The sequence below is a fragment of the Thunnus albacares genome, chromosome 15 (genome assembly GCF_914725855.1).
Source record: "Thunnus albacares chromosome 15, fThuAlb1.1, whole genome shotgun sequence".
Classification (NCBI taxonomy): Eukaryota; Metazoa; Chordata; class Actinopteri; order Scombriformes; family Scombridae; genus Thunnus; species Thunnus albacares.
In genome coordinates this window covers 13,422,134-13,428,514 of record NC_058120.1, presented here as the reverse complement: position 1 = coordinate 13,428,514, position 6,381 = coordinate 13,422,134, and the positions used below count along the sequence as shown (strand labels likewise).

The window sequence follows — 6,381 nt, the reverse complement described above, 5'->3', positions numbered from 1 at the left end:
GTTTCTACTTTACTTTCTTCCTGTCCTCCCCTTTGTCATCCCCCTCTTGTCTCCCACCCTCTTTGCCTCTCATCCCCTCTCACCCTGTCTTCCCCTAACCCCTCTGTTCCTCTCCTCTCCCCTGTCTCTGAGAGTCAGTTGCCCACCCTAAATCAGCAAGCTGCTGAGGATTGTGGGAACCCATGGAATCGCCGTGACCAGGGATGCAGGCAGGGAGCCACGGCAACGCTGGAATGTGGGGCGTCTGAGGAGATAAGAGCTGTGAGCCCAGCCAGGGAGAGGGGAGGGATGGAGCGAGAGAGGAGCGGCGGGGGGGGGGGGAGGGGGGGAGGAAGAGGACGAGGCAGAGTGAGGGTGAGATGGAAACAGGGAGAGCACCAAGTCTGTGAATGGGGAGACAGAAACACAACACCATAAACAGCCAGAGAGCAAGACAGAGTGAGACAGAGAAAGAGGGGCGGGGGACTTAGGGGGGCACACACTGGAGATGGGAAGCCAGCCTTATTCCTCTTTGCATTTCATTTACATCCCTGGCCGTATCGACCAATCGGATTGGGAGCAAAGCCCAGGGCTTAGGAGGGGAATAAAAAGACAAAATGCCTTTGCTGCTCTCATCCCTCCCTGATAATACCCCTTCTGTTTTTCTTTTCTCTTTTTCTCCCGTCTATAAGTAGATACTGTCCGAAATGCCAGCGGAAAAGCGACACCTCCGCTTGCTGTGTATCTCAGATAGACCGAGCGGGAGCAGGGGCTGAAAAGACAGCTTTAGCAACTGGGCCTATCTCCTCTCCTCTCTCTGGCTGGATGGAGGCTTGGAGTGGAGGGAGGCGGAGGGTTGGGGTGTGTTGGTTAGTGTTTGGGAAGAGAATAGAGGGTGTGAGAGGCATGATATACTGAGCTGGCCACAGATTTTGCAGAATCTTACACTCTGAAAAACTTTGCCTGCAGATCCCTTTCCTAAGCATGAGAAACCTGTTTCAAGGATGTTTACGAGGTGCCACCCATCTTTGTGAAGGTTGCCAATGCCTGCTACCAAACTCCACACATATTTTTAGCCCCGGATTGTTGTTATTCTAGTGTACTAAGTTGCAGGTTTTATCTGAAACGGCAACTCTTGTCAGTTGGTTGAGTGTAACCTCTCAGATAGCAGTACATTCTCTTCACAGTGCAACCTTTACCTTTGTAGCATTTTTAAAGCTGTTGTTGTTTTGGTTAACTTATATATTTTCCTCTAAACTCATTGATGTGTATTGGGTAGAATTAGGCCCATTAACGTCAGTCTGTGTTGACATGACGTCATGATTGACTTGACTCAGGTTTTTGTTTGCCATCCCTCTTGATGGGTGTGTTTCTCAGTGTGTGGTAGCCACTATTTGTGTGCCTGCAGTGCAGGTACAGTATGTTTACTGAATGTATTTGTACAGGTGTTTGTAGTGCTCTCCATTGTGTTTGTGTTTATGTTGCTTTGTGTCTATTGTGCCAAAACGGACAAAGTGTTTTTGCTGTTTGTAAGTGTCTTTCCTGTATTTAAAGGAGTCTGCCATTGTCTCGGTTGCTCACATCTTTGTGTAGGCGCACCCAGACTATTGTACTACCACTGGACGTGGCGCTGGCATTGCTGCTGATATGGAGCTTATTGCAAGTGATTGTTCTCGCACAGATGAGAGTTCATCACAACAGGGGTCTGCAGCAAAGCATTCAGACATAGAGTGGGCCCTTTACCTGCCTCCACCAGCCGCCTGCGAGAGATAAGGTCACCTTAGGACCCTGTGTGGACCCCCTCCATCTTCGCAGCATCCTCATCCTCCTCAGCCTGCCGCAACCTCACCCGTCTAGTAAAACAAACCAAACAATAGAGGTAGATATGTGAGGATTAGAGGTCAGAGGGTTGGGGAATGCGACATCTCCATTTCCAGGATCAATCTTCACCCGCTTGGTAATCTCTGGCCCTAGGCCCCACATACCTCCAGTGGTCTCTCTGGCTGAAGCGCTGGCATTGCCAGGCGGTGTGAGCTGGTGCTCCTGCTGGGTGTGGGGTGCTGATAGTAAAGTGTGTGTGTGCAGGGGGTGGGGGGTTATAACCTGATATTCTGGATGGATGAAAGAGCAGTGGGACGGGTAACAATGGGTCCTCGCTCTGTATACCCAAACCTCACCGTAATCCGCAGTGATAGATGCATGTGTGTGTGTGTATATTTGCACATGTATGACTTAGTAGTTATTGTTAACGTTTGCATGTGTACTTTGTGTGCGCGCACGTCCGTAAAGTTAGTTTTAATCTGTAAATTTGTAAATGTGAAATAACTTTGAGTTCTTCAGAGCAAACTGAATATTATCCCCAAGTTCCCGTTGTTATCTTGTGTACACACATTTGTTTATTTGATACAGCCCCTCTCCACTACAGCACTTCTGTATATCAAAGACAGCAGTGCAGAGCGTAATTGAAAATGGCTACCGTGGAGAAAGGTCTCTCTCTGCTTGACTGCGAAGAGGCAGAAAAAGCCCCATTCTCCGCTCCCTTCTTAGATCTATTTAAATAATTGAGGAGTAAACTGACAAATTAGGCACCTTTATGGACGCCCCTGGGCTCTCTCTGGGGTCCTTCAGTTTCCTCAATACAAGAGAGCGCCACCAGGCACAGGATAATATCTCTGTGTGCTTTGGGGGGTGGGGGAGTCCAGGAGGGGTTTCGCCAATCAAGCGGGCCACACTTCCTCCCCCAGGTTCTAATTTTGTGCCACATTAAAGAGCTCGGCCTCCATTTAGGACACAGAGAGGCATTTTCATAATTTGCCGGGTCTCTCGACTAGCTCGGGGTGCCTTTTTTCCTCTCTCTCCTCCCTCTCTCTCTCACTCCGTGTCTGAATGGAAGGCCTGGGGAGGAAGAGGGGTAATTCATTCGCCTCCTTTCAACCAACCCGCTTCAGTTCTGCATAATGTTGCTTCTAGGTGTGTATAGCAGCTAATATTTATCTCCTTAATAATTCTCTATTAGACCTGAATATTATTTGCCATATAAAAGCTAACACTGCTTATTGTCGGCTATTCAGAAACGGTGTCATTCCCGTTTTGATAATACATTTAGGACTAATTCACATGTCCTTATTTAACATCTTGAAAAGAGTTTATGACTGTGGTGGATCTAATCTATGACCATGTAGCCATACAGCTGTGATTCTTACATTGATAAAATCTGTGATCTCATGTACATACAGTAAATAATGTGGGCTAAAGTTTTTCCATTTCCTCTTGCTGACACCATCCATTCATGCACTACAGCATGCGTAAGCATTGATTCATATGTGATTGGTCACATAATTCACAGTCTCAGGGGGCATTTCATCGCTGACAGACAAGCTAATCTAAAATCCCCCAATTTACAAATGAAAATCCCACCATCCAATTGAGCTAATAGAGGGACTTGAATGGGATAATAAGATGTGGTGTAATACTGTGTAAAAAGCCTGTAATGTTGTGTTGGTGTAAGAGCCTGTGTGACTGGATGTTTGACTGTTTGCAGTGATTACAGGGGCCTGCGGGCCTGGCGGCAGCTCCGTGGCTGGGACAGGGAGCTTCTCCCTGGGCAAGGAGATATGCCTGTCTGCCCCTTCTGCTGGAGCTACAGGGACCAGGATGTCAGGAGGGAGACTGCTCCCTGTGAGCTCTCTCTCTCTCTCTCTCTCTTTCTTTCTCTCTTTCACTCTCTGTCTCTTTCCTTCTGTCTCTCTCCCTCTCGTTCCCGCTCTCGCTGTGGTTGTACTATTGCAGTGCTTGCAGATGTGCACAAACAAGGGAGGATTAAAGCAAAACGAATCTAAACAGACAAATGGAATTAGAGTGATGGGTGTCGGTGGGCTGGTTCACAGTGATAAACATAATGATGCTCAGTGTGTGTGTGAGTGTGTGTGTTCCTGTGTCTAGGGGATTATCAGTGGTTAGGTGTGTGGTGTGTATGGCTGGGTGACTGCTTCTGGGTGTCTGTGTGTTTGCCTATCTGTCTGTTTTTGTAATTATGTGTGTGTATATTTACTCGGTCCCTACTTGTGTGTGTGATAAATGTGTTTTGCCATATAGCCTCACAAAAACAAGTCTCTACGCCCTCTGCATGTGTGTGGATATATGTCTCTGTGTTTTTCTTTTGGTTGGGGTCATATTTCCTTGTCTTTCATAGTGTTTATATTTGTACTGTGCAGTCTACTGGACTTCAAAACTTATCACCTAATATTGACATGTAGCTACAAGGATGGTAGCTATTTGTGAATGTTTGTGGAATATGAAGTTTTTATAAACTGATACTCATAAGCTGGACATGTTTTCTTGTGGCAGGGGTCTGTGTGTTTATGTGCTGAGGAGGTCAAGAGTGTGGAGGAGCCAGCAGGGGGGCAGTGATCAACAGTCTGGGGCTCCCCTGCCGAGGGGCTCTGGGATTAGGGCTAAACCCTGCCCTGCCAGATGGGCACAACACATCCCCAACATCAAACACCAGCAACTGGAAATAAGCAACTGGAAACACGGTTACACTCACTGGTACGCTTCTCTATTGAGACAGAGGTCAATAAAAGTGCAATGACATGATTCCACTAAATTCTATTTGAAGTCTACCTAGTGTTATCCATTAAAAGCTTTCAATTTTTGTATTTTAAAAAAATATATTTTTGAATATTTTTTTTTTGAATCGGTATTTCTTGCATTAATAGATTGGTTAACTAAATGAGACATGTCTGTTAGCCATGTTGTCTGCAGTGAACGTGCGGTCATCTCTTCCCAGGACCACACAGAACGGCGGCAGGAGAGGCGACTGAGATGAGGTACTCTTCAAAGTGTCAGCCAGTGGACAGTATGACCAGTCAGCAGGTTCAAGGGTATCAGAAATGAAACTTACAGGTTGTTTTGATGTGCTGTATTTCAGAGCCACAGGCAACACTGAAATGATAAAGTGTGTGTGTGTGTGTGTGTGTGTGTGTGTGTGTGTGTGTGTGTGTGTGTGTGTGTGTGTGTGTGTGTGTGTGTGTGTGTGTGTGTGTGTGTGTGCGCGCGCAGGTATGTGTGTGTTTGTGGGGACTGGTGGCTCAGGAATCACTAGTGTGTTGATTGCTTCCTGCTTGACTTTTATCACACACAGCTGGCACTAAATAATATCAAATTTAGTTCACGAGTCCCTAAGCTTATCTCTCTCTTAATGCATTCATTCATTAATCACTGAAACACATTCATCTTGTCTGATCATACTTCACTTGCCCTTCGCAGGGGAGTAAATTGGGATTTTATTCACTTTGGTACCCTGCTGACCTATACTGAATTCGATTAGATTTACTTGTGGTTATAAAAGTTGTAATAACCAGACTAAGTGTCTAAAAGCCCTGCTAGCAGCCCAAAGAGGCTGTGCTGCCCCTCATACTTAAAAAATATGCTTTAAACTGACCGACCAAGCAACCAATCGATATTTCAGAGTCCCACACTCTTGCTAGCAGTCCTAAAAATATTGAGGACTATTTGACAAAAGTGTGTACATATTACAATTCAGTAGTATGCAGCATCGACCTGCCTTAAAGCTTTGTGACACTACCCCACCTGGATCTGTTATCCACGGGTTCCCCAACATGACTTAGGAAATCATCTCCGTATTACTAGAAAGCAGATTACATGAGACAAGTGTACAAACAAATAAAAGATTACAGGCCGTGAACATGTTTCAGTCTAATGCCCTTTCAACAAGCAGTGCTCAGCACAATGCTTCTCTCTCCCCAAGCTAAACTTGGATTTCCCCTCTGATGTGAAGGCCTGCTGGCCAGCTATGTCTTCCACCAAGAGCACAACCTCTGTAATGACAGTGTTCCACACGACTGGCCTGTCTCCTCTGCTGGTATTAGTTAGGCTTTGGAGTTCAAGTGACTACGGGGTTTAAACACGGATTTTTAAAAAAAAAAGGGGGGGGAAGAAAGACTCGCTGTTGTTCTTGAAAAGCTGTGTTTATCCAGGATTAGAGACACCAACATGTTAATAATTGTTTCTCACAGAACTGCAAAGAAGCACTTTCCTGTAATCCCCTAATCAGGCATTACACCTCTGAGCGAAGCCACAACGCAGGCGCATGGTGTCTGTGACGCAGCACGCCCACACTGTGTAATACACCCGCGTCTTCCTCAACACCACACCCACTGTGTACAAAAGCACCTGCTCTATTCATTTCCTTTTAAATCTACTTTCCTGCACCCACCATATCCATTCATTTTTTTTCACTAGCGCTGTTTTTTTGATGATGTATAAGCTGTGAATGTATCAGAACTGAAATATACAAACTCTTTTTCATTTATCCAGCCCATTTTTCAGTCCAATAGGAGTACAGTTTTGTATTTTAACATGTTACAAATATGTCGACAT

General features: G+C 45.7%; 1 long non-coding RNA gene across 2 annotated transcripts in view; it reads left to right on the top strand.

The window, feature by feature from the left end:
* The first annotated feature begins 488 nt into the window (after positions 1-488).
* The window catches only part of LOC122998837, a 23,311-nt gene continuing 17,418 nt past the window's right edge, over positions 489-6,381 (top strand). Inside the window, exons 1-4 of one of the 2 annotated variants that reach the window (XR_006407518.1) lie at positions 489-2,949; positions 3,521-3,657; positions 4,327-4,527; positions 4,769-4,808. This is a non-coding gene — a long non-coding RNA (uncharacterized LOC122998837). Of the gene's footprint in view, positions 2,950-3,520; positions 3,658-4,326; positions 4,528-4,768; positions 4,863-6,381 lie in introns of both variants that reach the window. The other variant, XR_006407517.1, reaches the window with a different exon arrangement.